General features: G+C 32.0%; 1 pseudogene; it reads right to left on the bottom strand.

Moving 5' to 3' along the window:
- Positions 1-4,589, bottom strand: part of LOC105292983 — a 16,208-nt pseudogene extending 11,619 nt beyond the window's left edge.
- Positions 4,590-17,265: the final 12,676 nt, after the last annotated feature.

The raw sequence follows: 17,265 nt of genomic DNA, 5'->3' as shown, positions 1-17,265 counted from the left end.
GATGTCAAATGATAATGTACACCTGAAAACCATATGATTGTATTAAACAATGTTACTCCAATAAACTTAATTAAAAAAAAAGTTGTACACTTGACCCAGAATTAATATAGTTATTTTTTATATCTTCTACAGAGACTCCTTGAGTGGTTGTCTAATAAATTATAGATGAAGGACAATAAATTAAAATAAAAGCCTGAATTATCTCTTTATTTTCTAGAAATCTCAAATTCCAAATAGCGATATTTTAAAAATAAAAGTATTAATAAGAACAAAACAATATTAAATATCATTTCTTGAGTGCCTTGTGCTAGACATTGTGATGAACTCTTTATTTACATTGTTTTATTTAATACAACCACCCAGTGAGACAGTTATTCTTTTATCCCCATTTTTACAAATCTGTAACACTGAGGTTTAGAGAGATTAAGCAATATGACCATGATTACACAACAAGACAAAATTTTGATTCATTGAAATTGTCTTAATAGTTTTATTGATTTAAGCCATGTTTAAATAATGTAAACTGTTTCTTTCTTTTACCTATGCTGGATAAATTCCTGTGATAGGGAACTCTATAGAACTGAAAATAGAATTGAATACATATAGTCTAGCTACCTGATATGTAGATGGTAATTTTGATGAATACCAAGAAAAGCAAACTAATTCTTATCTTAATTGAGAACTATCATTCCTTTGCTAGAGTTATGCTACAGAAATGGCAAGATGGTTAATTTGTTGTTTAAATCTTTTAATTAGTATATATCTTTGAATGCTTAAATAAGAATTTGAAACCCAAAATTTCTAAACCATTAAAAATGAAAGAGAAAAGTTTAATTGGAAGGAATCTAATAATGAAAGTTAACAATCTTACATCAACCATAAGAAAAATCGAATATACTTTTGTGCAGAATGCTAATTTAGTGAGACTACCAGATAATTTATATGTGAATATCTGAAAAGATTAATCTATTTTTAAAAATATTTATTATTCTCTAACTGGTCACAAAAATATAGCTATCAATTATATTAATGATATTTAAATATAATGTTTGACAGTTTTAACAGATTCTGAGGCCTTTTCTGAAACATTACAGTAGTAAGAACATAAAATAAGCTTGCCTGCCTTTTTCGATATAACCAAAGAAATACATAAGTAGAAGAAATTGTTTAAGATAGTAGATCGAATCTGGATCTCAAATTGTTCTTCCTACGAAACAAAATGGTTTGAAAAATAATTTGGAGATACAAGTGGGGTCAAAAATTTTAGTAGAATGTACCACACAGAAACCTTCCTTAAAAGTACAAACAAAACAACAACACAACAACAATAACAACAGGTTAATGACAGAATCAACTAAGAAATAAAGAGAAAAAAAAGCAACGATATACAGGACTAAGTATTACACTGAATTCACCTAAATCTGAAATTTGGCTTTAGAAACTGTAAAATAATGGGTCACAGAAGATAAATATCATGAATTCAGTAATAATATAATAAAAATTATTTCAGAAGAAGGGAAAGGAAAAGATAGAGTAGGGACAATACTTTCATTTCCTTAGGATGGCATCAATAGATAAAGATTAATGCAGATACATTAAGAGAGACAGAGTTTGAGGCATATTACAAGAAAGCCACAAGGAGGACAGCAGGAATTAAAAATAAGTATACAACAAATAAAATTCGGAAGACAGAAAGAAGAAAGAAGATATGTGTGCTCATTTCTTCATCTTTCAGAGGGGTGTGAGAGAGCCATAGGAGGGAATGAACTAGCACAATTAGAGGTCCATTTCTCACAGCAAATCAAGTGTTCTAAATTTATAAAATTTCTCTAGCTATTGCACAACTTATTAGGCCACAGGATTATCTGAGTTTGGGGAAACCTCTCTTTGAAAAATGGCTCTAAAATAGTTCTAGGAAATAAAGATAACCTTCCTAATTTCCTTGAATCTTCTTACAAGCTCTATAGAAAGAAATTTTTGTTTTTTATTGTTGTTTGTGAAGGAAATTAGGGATGCAATGTTAATTATAGGTATATCAGTTACATTAGTTACTATAATAACTAAGTACATTAGTTACATTAGTTTCAAATATTAGTTTGTCTACATATGACAACATGCTAGTTACTAATTTTTTCTAACGACAACAAAAAAAACCTCAGAAAATAGGCATTTTCAAAGTCAGTGAAACACTCTAGTCTAGTAAAACCATGAAGAAGTGAGGTTCCTTCCTGCTCTGTCAAACAAAGCATGTGGTTTTCATCCTCATGATCTAAGATGGCAGGTTCACTTCTAGGGAGCTTCGAGAATAAAGACTTAAGCTAAATGAATCTCTGGGAGCTCTTTTTGAATTAGCATTCAGTTGTCATCCTACTTATTCCTAGTTTTGTCAATTTCCCAGGCACCTTAGTCAAACCAGAGGTCAAATTCCCCAGAAAATACATTACCCAGATCCAACATATGTTTAAATTTGACTATATTCCACTTATTTTATATATTTGTTAGGTTCTTTTATAAACCTTTCCTGACAGAATTTAAAAGGAAATCTAAAATACAGCAAAAAAGAACATTAAACAACTATAGGAATTGGTGGGGAGAACAAAATAATAAAAGAATATATTATAGAACTGGAAAGTAGAATAAATTTATTGCATTAATTTAAAGTGATATCCTTACAAGTTAAAAATAATTTCTGAAATAAGGGCTTTAATCAATTTTATTTAACATTCCTTGATGGCAAGAAAATATCATAAACTGAAATATCATAGATTAGATTCACCTTTAGAAGGAAGAACTTACAAAGAATAAGAGTTACCCAAAGAACTTTTGGAATCTCCTTCCTCTGAAGTGTCTGAATTCTGAAAGGACTCTAGTATTATCTTCTTTGAAGTAGATTATTTTAAATCTTATTTTCTTATTTTCTATTCTTTCACTTTATATCGCAGTGGAATTACTTCAAACATAAATCTATCGTTAAATTTGTGTTAGTTAGCTTTTGCCACAAAACTGCAGCACAACAAACAACTTAACACTCAATAAACACCTATTTAACTTGTTCCTCTGCAGATAAGCTCATCTAGATGGGCTAAACTGGGAAGGCTCTGCTCCTGGAGTCTCTCATCCTCCATGAACCAACAGTTTCAAAGAGAACCAACAGTTCTTGTAGCAATGGCAGAAGTGCAAGAAAAAGAGTATAAACCAGCAAGCTTTCTTAAGGCCTGGACTAGAAATTGGCACACTATCATTTCTACTTTATCCTATTGTTCAAAGTGAGCCACTTGGTCCAACCCAAAGGTCAAGAGTCATGGTAAATATTTTGCATCTTAAAGTAAGAGAAATTATGAAGCCACACAGCCAATACAGTACATAAAGAAAGGGTGAAAATTAAATTCATTAATCCAACCAATCTTCCAAAGTAGTCTAAATATAAGGAACATTTTCTCTACACTCAGCATTTTCACCTTCCTCCCCAGGACTCTTTCCTGGGTTGGTATGGAGTGAAGAGGGCTGTTTGGTAAAAAGGTGTAACTTTAGAGAAAACTTTCACTATTATTTAAATATTTAACTGTTTGATGTAATTCTCATTCTTATGTCACTGTAAACAACTTTCAATATTATAATTCCAACAGAAAGAAAGAAAAACACACACAAAGATATGAGGGTTCAGAGAGAAGTTTACCTTTTAGCCTCTTCTATTTTTCATTTCTTTCTCTAGACCCAAGTGGTTTATTTACAGATTTTGCGAGCAGACCATATGTTCCCAATTCCTTAATATTAAAAGCTGTCTCATCTTGCTTTATTTAAAATGATATTTATAGTTCTCTCTGTTCTATATGTGAGTAGTGAAGCATTTATCCATGATCATTAGCATTTATTAAAATATTTTGACCTGGTTTCATATAGCAAATTCTATTTGTGAGTTGTTGTTCCAAGCTTCAGTGTGTTAAAAGCTGATAATTATTTTTTGAGGGAGTGGGGATGGGAAAGGGACTCCTCAGTAATAGTGAGCTTTTTCTACTTTATGTGGTTCTTCATTAAATAATAATATTATTTAGATTTTCAAAATGTGATTATGAATAAAAGAGGACAAAAGGACACAGGAATAGTTTCCTGAGAGACATGGGATATTGGAACAAGACACTTGAGAGTTACCAACTTAATGGAGAGAGGCATAGCAATTACAAAAGGTGGAAACTCCCATCCTAATTTTTTAAACAGAAAAATACATGTTAGCATATATTTTTTTCTTCTACAAGTTAATAGTGAAAAAAATGCTAGTTACTGGGCAGGATGATAACTCTTGGTTGGGGAACGTCGGTTATCCCAAACTTTTGATGTACCAAGCTCTGAGTATTTGTCAAAAATATTCCATTAAATGAATATTTCTTCTATAACAATTCCTTATGCAGTTAATATATTAACTGATTTCTATTTATCAACTCAGAGCCCCACAAAATATAGAACATTTATTTTTAAATTGTCAAAACTGAAATATCTCCCTTAAAATACTTTGGTAACTTTTTTCTGCTTTGCATATGAACCAAAATCCTTTAAGAATCTGGGTCTTAACCTGTCTTCCTGGCAAGCTTCATTTCTCGTCTTTTCCCCTATGCAGCCAGACACTCGACCCTGTTAGTTCTTCATGATTATACTATACCCATTCCCATCATAAGGCCTTCACAAAGGTCATGCCTTCAATCTGCAATGGTGCTTCCCCAGCAGTCTCCCTACTACTTTATCAAGTTAAGTCTTGCGAATCCTTTAGCTCTCAGTAAGTAACATTTCCCCAGGGAAGTCTTTCTTTAATCACTTCAAGTTTCCTTGTAATATTTTTTATATATCTATGTTCCTTTCGGTTTGCAATTATACATAACCAAGGTGACTATTTGGGCAATATCTAGGAAGATAATGTAAGCTCCAGAAGAGCCCAGACATCTATTTTTGGTCCCCAATTTATCCTTAGTACCTAGCACATCTAACATCTAGTAGGTCCTCAGTAACTATTTGATAAATGAATGGGTGTTTTATACACAAAGAGGGTATATAAAAGCTGAGTCACTAAGAGATGGAATGTTTCAGTGGAACATTAAGCTAGATTATCAAATGCAAATCCATTCTTCTATAGTCAGTATTGTGCTGTAGCTAGGATTGGACCCTGCAAATTACAGTTTTCCTTTGTAAACTGGTTTTCTGCCAAAAGCAAGAACTAGAGGAACATTGGAAGCCAGGAAGAGGGAAGAAGGGACTTTTCTTCTTCCTGTTAGCTTTCTGTTCACTGGGCCAATGGAATAGCCATGCATTTAGATGCAGATTTGCTTTCCCTGTCCACTGTTATCATCTGTTAACTTATGGAATGACTACTCTCTGTATATTCCACATGATGTTTCTCAGTACTGAGAAACTCATTGATCTGTAAAACAGGGGCAACAATAGTCATGCTCATGGAGTCATTACCCTGAGAAAACAGTAAAAAAAAAAAGAAAAAAAAAAGCCTATTAGAGACTCAGTTATTTCTAGTTGTGAAATAAACACCATGAAATATTGGAGTGCTATTTTACAGAATATACATTACATATTAAATCACCAACTTATATATAGTGGTTTCTTTCATACTATAATACACAGATACAGGAATCAAGAAGAAATGAAATTGATTCTACTTGTTATTATACCTAATAATCCATTCAGAAATATATTTTCCTGACCAAGAAATTTTGGGTGCTACTAGTTTGAGATCTTAATTATCAGAGGAGAAAGGCTTTTATCAAGAGACATACAATGTCTATATTGATTTCAAAGTTGAGACTGTCACCTGGCCATTTGGGGCTTAACAGGTGAAGAAGAATAGGATAAAAGAGAAAATTGTTCCTGATTATCAAAGATAAAATGGATTTTTGCTATACAATGATGATGGGGATTCTCTGAGATGCTTATTACTTTCATCAAATGATAAAAGTTAATGGAAAGTCAATGTGGCGGGGAGGTCACTGGGGATTCCAAATCTTCAGTTAATCACTAGGTAAAGAATCACAATAATGTAAGACTCTTACTTGAGGGGGGAAAAAACTGCCCAGTGAAATAAGAGAGGTATAAATATCAATTACAACTTCATAGCCATTTACAGGAAAAAGAACCATAGCAGCCATGATTATCATCTCTTTTGCTTGTTACATACATTTATATGTGTATACATTAATTCTCTTTTTACTCCTCTTTTCTCTTATTATTTTATATAAAGATTGTTGGGAATTAATGCTACATTTTATTCTTTAGCTTCTCTTATATTCAGTTAGAACTGTGACTAAATAAGAGGGGTATTATTGTTGCTCAGAGGTACAGAGACTAGTGATGTTCGCATCTACCCTATTGGGAGCGAGGATGAGTGCACATTTGTTTGTATAAAGGATAGTTGACTCTTGTTAGAGCATAAGTTGTTCAAATGAGTACCTAAGCTGAATAAGTAAAAGGGTAAGCTGCATCTGTTTTTAAGCTATTGTCTCTATTTTGTGCTACTGGGCTGGGACCAAGTGGTATTTTACAGCCAACACATATCAGCACACAAGAGTCAGTTGTTAAATTATGAGAAATTTTAAAAGCTCATTGTTAGTCATTATTTAAAATTAAATTGTATAAACTTAATACTAAATAAATTATACTAAATATAAAGGAAATGAATACTCAAAACATCAATTCTTAATTAATTTACTACATTTTACTGTTATCTACTTTGCGGTCATTTACATCAATTGTATCTGTATTTTATCTAAATAATTTCTTTATATTGTTGTATCATGTTAATACCTTGAATTTAACTATAATGAAAGTATTGTGAGAGTAAGAAATGTCGAAACCTGTAAAGAATTTTTATGAGTTTATTTGAGCCAAACTGATGACATATTCAGGGGAACAAGATCTCAAATGCTCCAGAGAATAACAGTTTTGCAGCTTCTTTTATGCATTTGAAATTAAGGAAGAAACTAAAAGACTACATAAAGGTGGGAAAAAGCAAGATGGGGATTGTATTATAGGATACTTAACATGATTATGTGCTCTCCTGATGGTGGTTATGGCTTATTTCGAATGTGTGTTAACCTAGATGCACTGGCAGGGCTTACTTAAGGCAAAGATAAATCTTTTGCTAAAAAAGTTATATGCTTGGGGCATGGCTACCCACCGTGACCTTCCCAGTTAGGCATTTATGATCAGATCACCCGTGAGTTTACTTTCCGTAGAACCCCTTTCTTGTCCACAGTATTTACACCATAAATATAGGCAAGTTCTACAAATTTGGGCTTTCTCTTTCCTCCCAGAATCTACTTGTTAAATATATATCAGCATACCAACTGGTTGGGGCTCTGTAAATTACATTTTTTTTCGTCAATTAACCATCTTAATAAGTTCTGCCAATACTTAGCATCAGCAAGAAGAGACTGGAAAGTAAGAGGAGGAAGAAAGAAATTTCCTTCTTCCTGTCTGATATTATATTGTCAGCATAGTGCCAATAAAAGCACTTCACCCTGGCAGTGGCAGTTGGCTCCAGTCCGGTTTCTCTCAACACCCCCAGCACCACACTGGATTCCAAAGAATAAGAGTTTGAATTCTCATAGATGGGATGAGAAAATGTTTATTCCCATTCAATTTTTCACCTCTGATCCAACCCTTCAAGAAAAGACCTAGCCTATCTTTGACATTTCTTATCTAAATTGGATTCTATTTATTTGTAAATTATATATCTATCATTCATGGTAATATATTTGATATAAGATATTGATGTAAGTTACATGCTAAATATCCTCAGATCATAAATTTCCCAACCCACATGTTCCCCTCCCTTCCCTTCTTTTCCTGAGACTACTTCTTAAAACACAGAATTATCCTATCAGGAGCAAATCACAAATAATGTTATCTCTTGACCTGTTTAGTATTGTCTTCATATTTCAAAGATAGCCTATGGATACCTCTTCTTCATTACTTGAAATAATATTTGAAAAGTTCATTATAGCAGTTTTTCAACATCAAGGGACTTAGGTAAATGTTTAATAACCATTTTTCCATTAGCGAATATTTTAAATTACTGATAATTGGATCATATACCACACGGTGACATAATCATATCATTCTTATTGTGAAGTATAATACTGAATGTTGGGCCAGATGTTTTTTCTTTCTCTTTTTCTTTTTTTTTAAACTAAGATTTATTTTTAGTTAGGAAAGACTTTTTTTGAGCTCTTACATATGATGTCATTTGTTAAACAATAATACAAAGTTGACAATGAACCTTTGTTTTTGCCACATGTAATGCCTTGCTCATATAATAGTGATTTAGAATTTTTCCTGCTATAATGTCTTTCAGTAACAGTGTGTTTGTGTTTACACAGCCAAGGAGTAGAACTTTCTTGGTTTTTATTATATTTATTGATTAGCTATTCAGTTAGAAGTAGTAGTAACAATTGCTAAACTTCAATATTTTATTTTTTATTTTTTAAATGTCAATATTTTTAAAATGACTACTGTCAAATATAATACAAATAAAAGTTTCTAGTTTTTAAATGTAGTGTTCAATATAAATATATTCATTACAAATATAAAGAAATGCCAGCTTTCAGCAATATCTTGGACTTGTAAACACAATATAATTCACTCTTATTTTCCTCATACTCCATTTTGTAGTATTTTTTTCCATCTTCGCAAATGTAGAGCTTTATTAATGTGATGGAAGACTTACTAATATTAAGATAATTTAGCATCCATTCCTCTGTCATCAAAAGGATCTGAAACAAAATTACTCCATATAAATGAAACACTAACGTAGCAAGCACTGAGATTTTAACTCACAAAGTAAAAAATGGCTTGCTATGTGCAGTTCATATAGATCAGGACGGAGCTGGTTAAGTGCTTATAACTGAATTAAGAGGAGACTATAAAAATCAAGAAGTTTTAATAATGTCTCCTCAAGTATTATGTTAAGAATCATGAGGAGTAGCTGGGAAATAGAATTAGAGTAAGCTAATTAAATAATCTAGTGACCCAGTAGGTCTATTTATATTTAGTCAAGATAGCCAGAGATTCCCCAGGCATATCAAGTTAATTTAGCCATAGTTAATATTCATCAGTAAAATCATTTATTCCTAGAATTTTCTTTAAAATATAAGAAAAATTAAGATATTGTGAAGTTATCGGTCTATTTTTTCCCTAATGTTTTAAATATGAAAAATCTACCCCAGAATTCATAAAGTAGTTTGATTTATTATTCCTGGTATTTTAATCATTCACATGCTTTTTGCCTATTGCATGGAGTTTTAAAGGAACATTATGCTTTTAAGGTAAATTATATATTCTATCCATGCAACTTACCATTCAGTAAAATTCACCCTTTTTGCTGTACAGTTCTTCAAGTTTAAACAAATGTGTGGGTGGGTAACACTACATTTAAGATGTTATGTTTCATCACCCCAAAAAATTCTTTCATGTCCCTATATAGACAATCTCCACCTCTCCCCCAGCCTCTTCCCAAACCTCAGCTTCAAGTCATGTTTAATCAGTTATCTGATACAAAAGCTTTTTTTTAATTTCATAATGTCACATAAATGGAATAATACATTACATAAGTATTTGAGTCTGGCTTCTTTTAATTAATGCATTTAAGACTGATCTATGTTGTTACATGTATCAATATTTCATTTCCTTAAATTGATGAACAACTATTTACCATGTAGATGTACTGTAGTTTATTTACCCATTCACCAGCTGAAGGAAATTTGGATTCTTTCCAGTTCGATGCAAGTGTTCATAAAGTATCTCTAAACATCTGTGTATAGAATGTTTTGTGTGAAGTATTCATTTCAGTTGGGATAATACTGAGGAACAGAATTGCTGGTTTTATGGTCATTATAGGTTTAACTTTATAAGAAATTGCCAAACTGTTTTCAAGTAGCTGTGGAATATTATGCAGTCATTGAAATATTGACATATAACTGCTAACATCAAGAGATGATCACAGAATTTTTTAATGAAACTTTTTTTGAGATAATTGTAGATCTATATGCAGTTTTACTAAATGTTATAGAGAGATCCCACATACTCTTTACCTAACTTCTACCAGTGGTACCATCTACAAAACTGTAGCCCTATATATTACCCACAATATTGAAATTTATATAGTCAAGACACAGAACAGTTCCATCACCACACAGATCCCTGCTGTTATTGCCCTTTTATAACCACATCCACCTCCTTCCACTCTCAATCCCTGGCAACCACTCATCCATTCTCCATTTCTATATTTATGTCATTTCAAGAGTACTATATACATGGAATCATATAGTATGTAACCTTAGAGATTTTTCTCAGCATACTTCTTTTAGGATTCACTCAAGTTGGTGTGTGTAGTAATAGTAACTTTTAAGTAAAATATCAAGTTATAAAATGTTATGACTAAATTAACCCCATTTTCTATAAATTACAAGTTTTCTACCTAAAACATGTATTATAGAACAAAATAAAAGTACATAGGAGTAATGACAGCAAATAGAAATGGCTGTATTTTTTATTATACTTCTCATATTTATGATTATGTGTATGACTTATACAGTGAAAAAATATATAAATATAAAATGAGGAGGGCTAGGGGAGTTTCAAGGGATATGTTTAACTCCATGCGGTTACTAAATAGTTAACATAGTGAGCTTCATGGTTTTCATTTTTAGATTAAAAAGTACATATTAGTTCTTTTAAACTAGAAAACATCTCTATGTCACTAAGTTCTAAAAGGAGTATGTCATATGAATCCCTATATAAGAGAAACTAAGCTATCAACGTACAATATATTTAACAGAGATTTAGTAAAAGATGCAAAATATTTCTTTACACATTCTTTTTTCAATCGTCTCTGAAACCCCAGGAACTGACATTAAATTCTGTATTGGTACAGTCTTAACTAGATTCTTAGATTTTCTCCCAACTACTGCTTGTCTTTTGGACATTTTCCTATTCCTGCCTTTAATTCATAGGAAGGACAAAAGAATGTGAGCAGTCTAGTCTGAATCTGGAAAATAAGCCAACACATCTGATCAAAGGTTTTCTGTAAAGTAGATTGATTTACAGCATCGAATTTAAATGACACTTTTGACTTCTCCTCCTGCTAATTTGACTTTATAATTGAAATAAATTGTGATACATTTAATCATTTTTTTCTATTTCTTAAATAGTAGAAAATATTATTGTGATTGTATCCTATTCTGCCCACAAATGTTTTTCTTTAAGAAAAATGAAAATACTAAAATTTCCTGCTGATAGTGATCACATTATTTTTCTGGGAAATAATTCACTAACGCTTAAAAACAGGCATCATGAGTTTACTATCTGCATTGTCAATAGCAAGAAAGCTATCTGATGCCCCTCACGGGAATGCCAAGGCTTGCTAGCAACAAGCATCTGAGTGTTGAGCTCTCAACTCTTAGTAATTGTCTAAAGAATAAAGTAATGCTAAGGCTGGATTTGTAATGTCTAAATACCTAAAGTAGCTGCCATTTATAACACCAGAAAGCTGTCTAGTTATTAAGTTTTCAGATTAGCATTTCTAATGAGAAATTATGCAACAATGTTAGGGGGAAAAGTTATATTTGAAAATCTCATCAAAGAGAATTAAAAACATTTTCGGCAAATAACTGCTAAGTAGATTTAGAGCTATGCAGTCTTAGTAGCACTGTATAATTAGCTAACTTTATTAGCCACAAAACACCTACATGTAAAAGAATATGTTAGATAGCAAAACAAACTCATCACATGGACAATTATAAAATTGGTTCTTACAAATGCCACACGTAGATTTAACATTGTTACCCAACAAATGTTTACACTGGACTATATGTTCTGTCTCATTTCTAAAGTCTGTGTTTAAGATAGAGTTGCTTAGGTAAAAATCGAGAACTAGAAACTATGCCTAATGTGGAAAAATATTTTCTTAGATTTAAAACCATGTCCCTCACAGATACAACATACATTGTCACTAACTAAAAATTGTAAGGCCAACTTCGTGTTCTAAGAGAAAAATCTAGTTAAAATAACTTTTATGCCTAATATAAACAGACATTTCAAGCATAACTATTGCTAAGTTGATTTGTACCCAACACTCAATAGCATATTTCCACATACCTTCTACTATTTGCTGAGGAAGCTAGAACTGGCTTATTACTCTTCCAAGGATTCTTCACAGAGTACCTATGAATTGCTCACTGTAAATGGTTAAATCTTCATCTCGACTCCCTCCCTCCATTCCAAATTGAGCAAAATAAAAAAGGAAAAGGGAGGGAGAAGGTGTAGTGGATTGAACAGTGTCCTTCTATAATTCATGTCCATTTGGTGTCTCAGAATGTGACTTTATTTGGATTTAGGAGTTCTGCAGATGTAATTAGTTTAATTAAGATGAAGCGATACTGGATTAGTATGGGTCCTAAATCCAATGACTGCTATTCCAGTAAAAAGAGGAGAAGACACAGAAAGACACACAGAGAACAAGGCCATGTGTTGATGGAGGCAGAGATTAGAGTAATGCAGCTGCAAGCTAGAGAATGCCAAGGCTTGCTAGCAACCAGCAGAAGCTAGGAGAGCGGCATGGAAGATATTCTGTCTCAGTGCCTCCAGAAGGAACTAATCTTACCCAGACCTTGATTTTGGACTTTTAGCCTTCTGAATTGTGAGAGAATAAATGGCTGTTGTTTTAACTACCCAATTTGTGGGAATTATGCCAGTCCTAAGACATATTACAGAAGGTAACAAAAAATACAATCTGAGAGTAAAATTCAGTTTCTCAAATAGTCATGATTCTTTTCTCACCAAGCTCTCACTTCCTGACACCCCTACCTTCTACTTCTTAAGGACCTTATCCTGTCATTCCATCTTTAACTGTTCAGTCCCTCTCTGTGTCTTAAGGGTGGGTATTTAGAGCTCCTAAATATACCCACTCTCTCCCTCACTGTATCAGACCTCTATTCCTTCCATGAAGCACATACATCTTCTTTTTAAATTATATTCATGTTTTACTTATGACAAAATAAAGAAATAAATAATATAACTTCCAGAGGATACATACACCACTCTTTATAAAAAATTTGAATACTGCATATAGAGTTTTATATTCCAATTTTAAGTTAAACTATATAAAATGAACATTCTGTCATTTGACAGGTACTAAAAATACGGTTTGTAACAGCCACATGACATTTCATCTCATAAATGTATCAAAGCTTAACTAATCACTTATTATGGGAATATTAGGTGTGTATCTTTTTGCCCAATGTAAATGTTGATGTAATGACCAACTTCACACATCAATCTTAGACCCCATATCTAATGATTTCTTCACTATACAATCCTAAAAGCCGCATTTCTGGTTCAAAGGGTATGAACATTTTTAAAGCACTTAATCTGTGCTGCCAAACTTGATTCGAGAAACGCTACATCAAGTAGAGTCCCCAATGGCAGTTACATATGCCTCCTCATCACAGTGAATGCAATTTAATGATGTACATCAATATATGAATGACACTTTCCTGGTGCTGACAATTCAGTTTTCTCTTTGTCTTGATCAATCTAGCTAGAACTTTGTCAATTTTAATAATCCTTTTAACAACTAAATTTTACTTTGTTGGTTTTATTTTTCATTTACATTTTCTCTACCATTAATTTCTATTGTAATTTGTATTAATACCTTTATCTACTTACTTGGCTTTATTGTGCCCTTTTTTATTTCTTAAGGTGGAAGCTTAGATCATTAAATGTAAAACTCTTTCCTAATATATGCATTTAAAGATATATATTTTCCTCTAAGCTCTGCTTTAACTGCATCGTGCAAAATTTGCCATGGTGTTATTTTCATTATCATTTAGGTTAAAATATTTTCTAAATTCCCTTGTAATTTCTTTTCAACCCAGAGATTATTTACAAGTGTACTGTCTAATTTACAAATATTTGAGACTCTCTAGTCATCTTATTTTACTCAGTCTAATTTAACACTGCTATGATTACAGAATATACTCTTCATGGTTCTGATCCTTTGAAATTTCTTGAGAATTATTTTGTTGTCCAGCATAAGTTCTAGCTTATGTTGCATGTGCAATATCTCCATTCTCCACTGCTACAATAAGAAAGAAACCATTTATCTGTCATAACTATCATAGAGCTTTCTAGTTCCCTGAATCCCAGACTCAAAATATTTTCAGTATTCTAAATGAACATTTTACATACTATAAGAAGACTGAACAAAATATAATTTAACACTTAAAGTAGTTTTTATTTTTGTTTTTCAAATACACACATACATATACACACATACACGCACGTGCACACACACACACATGTATGTGTGTATTTTTTTTTTTTTTTTTTTTGGCTAAAACACCTCTGTTGAGACCTTGCATCTTTTACGTTTTGTTTTTTTTTTTAAAGATACATATGGATTTTTTTATTGCAAGTTTCTAATTGGTTTAGTTGCCCCCAAAAAAGCAAAGCAGAGTATTTGGTATTTTAAGTCTGAGATAGTTCTTTGAGATCATGTTTATAGCAGAAAAGATTACTTAAGAATTATTCTCATACTAACTCAATTTTGTTTACTGTTATTATTGCAAAATTATGGTATTTGGACCTGACATATTTTTACTGAAATTGATGAATGTCAAATTGGCCTGTTTTCCTTTTACATTTTGTAAATATGCATCTTGGTAGGCCAAGTCCTGCATATGAGTCTTTTATTTTATAAAGAGTAAGGCTGAGTGTCTTCCTGTTTTACTACAAGATAAGATGGCTGGTTTCTTGCACATTATGAAGATATATAAATATATTAATTATATATTATAATTACATAAAAATTTTATGTTATAATTATATAATATATAAGATATATGCATAAACATATATCTTGAGATATATAAAATATTTATATATTTGAGAGAGAAAACTAGTTCATGACAATAACATAAAATGGATAATAATATAAACTGTATTCTTAGAATATCAAATTATGTAGTTGTGGTTGGTAGATAAGGCAACTAGTTGCATATTGAATGGCAGACAGACTGGGGACAGAAGTCTTTACATTTACTAGTTGATGACATACCTGAACGGAAAAGATTACCTGTGTCAATTTTATAGGCTCCATCTTGTCTGATAAAAAGGATTAAGAAATATATCTCTACCAGGGGATTCAGGTTATGTGAATAATATGCCTCTAAGCCTCAAAACGAAACTCTGAGGCAGCAACAATTATAAATTATTTGCACCATGTAGATACTATTTTTGCAGAAAATTTAAGAGTTCTGTTCTATTTCCCCCCCCCAAAATCCTTCTCATAGGAAATACATTTTGTTCTTAATTTCTAATTCATTTTTCCTAATTACCCTGAAAGGAAATTAAAGTCACTATTTTATTTTTATAAATGGTGTGGAAAATAATTGACCAGATTAACTGATTTCTTAAGGGTCCAGAAATAGATCCAATGGGAATGGATGAATGGGAGTTAAAAGGAGAAGTCACAGGGTACCAGCATTCGAAAACTGCTAAATGAGACACAAGGGAGGAACAGATTAAGAACCATGAAAAGGCTTTCAGTTCAGTCTCTGCATGAATGAGTTTTATTCCCTTCTTTGTGCTTTGTTTCCTTCTATGCCTATAGTCTGTACCTTAATTTTAGCTAATCATTCCTAAATCCATTGGGGAAGTCAAAGGAGACAGAGTAAAATAGCTACAAAGTAACTCAATATACAGTACTTTGCCAATAGCATATCCTTATGGAGAAGAGAGAAAAAAGTGAAGTAATATTACCTCACTGGACTTAGAGATCAACAATTCTGCCTATAGCTCAAACCTCAGTTCTTCTATTTACAGGTGTACTACAGGCAATATTTCATCCTTATCTCTAAAACAATACCTATTTCAAAGACTTTGTATGAAAAATTAATAATAATTTAAGTAAATCTCACAAATTTCATGGAACAGAATAAATACCAAGTCATTTCCATTATTTTGGCTTTTAAGGCCATCAATCAACTCCACAGGCGTATAGGATGCCTCCTATCTGAAACACTTATCTTCTGTTGTCATTATCAGTATACCAAAGAGGGAAAAATGCAAGCTTTTGCACACTACTGAATTTCTCGATCCTGCTACTTCTCAAGCCCCAGAACCTCACTGACAATAAGAATAATACCCAAGAAAAACAACCTGGCCAATCCAACTCTGCCACCAACCATCCAAGAACTTATTCGAGCCTCGCTATGTGTTCTATATCACCTGTGACTTATAGAAAAGAGTAACCACAACACATGACTATCATTTTGCATGGGGTAATTATGACAATTCATTCATCTGTGCTATATCCTCTGCATTCATTACATTTCTGTCACTGTTGTGTCCAAACTCCACAATGTTTATTGTTAGTGGGGAATGGCAGCTTTAACTCAATTAGATTTACCCTCAAATGTACCTGCGAGATTCAGTTTGTCAACTGTGCTCTCAAAAATATGTATAATCTCTACAGCATAATGTCAGGATTTTCTTGTTTTGGTAACATATATAACAGTTTGGGCTTTTGATTCTTTCCCACATGCTCTCTGATTTCAACGTGAGTATTTGTGATGAATAATTAAAATGAAATTGCCATTTAATGTCCCATAACTGCCTTCTGTATGCGGAACTGCATTACCAAATAATAAATGATATCCTTTGACATACAGGTGTTTGTTTTTATTAAATACACAGAATAAGAAACAGATGACATAAAATTTAAAAATTTAAAAAAAAAAAATACACGGGACGAGATACCACCAAATAGCTTTCAATAATGATTCCTAAACCAATTTCACATTCAAATTTTACCTTCTTTATAGACTTCACCATCCAGGAAAATGACCTACAAATGCCCAAGTCAGCACATTTCTCTCTGGGAAATCTCATTTACATCCTTTTTATTGGCTCTTGGGCACATGTTAGTACTTGTGAAGGTTTATTTCCTTGCTTTAATTATTTTTTATTAGACCATTTTGATGTAATGTGCTTTGGACTGTTTGTATGTTGCAAGATGTTTATTTGCAATGTAATTAAACTCATATTTTTCTCTGTCCCCTGAGTAAAGGTTAGATTTAAAAATTTTTATTTATTTATTTTAGTTTTGATAATATCTTTTATTTACCCAATATATCTAAGTTATTATCATTTCAACATGCAATCAGGATTAAAAATTATTGAGATGTTTTACTTTTTTAAAGTTAATTAATT

Source organism: Pteropus vampyrus, unplaced genomic scaffold (assembly GCF_000151845.1).
Source record: "Pteropus vampyrus isolate Shadow unplaced genomic scaffold, Pvam_2.0 Scaffold66, whole genome shotgun sequence".
NCBI lineage: Eukaryota > Metazoa > Chordata > Mammalia > Chiroptera > Pteropodidae > Pteropus > Pteropus vampyrus.
This window is presented reverse-complemented; position numbering and strand designations above follow the sequence as displayed.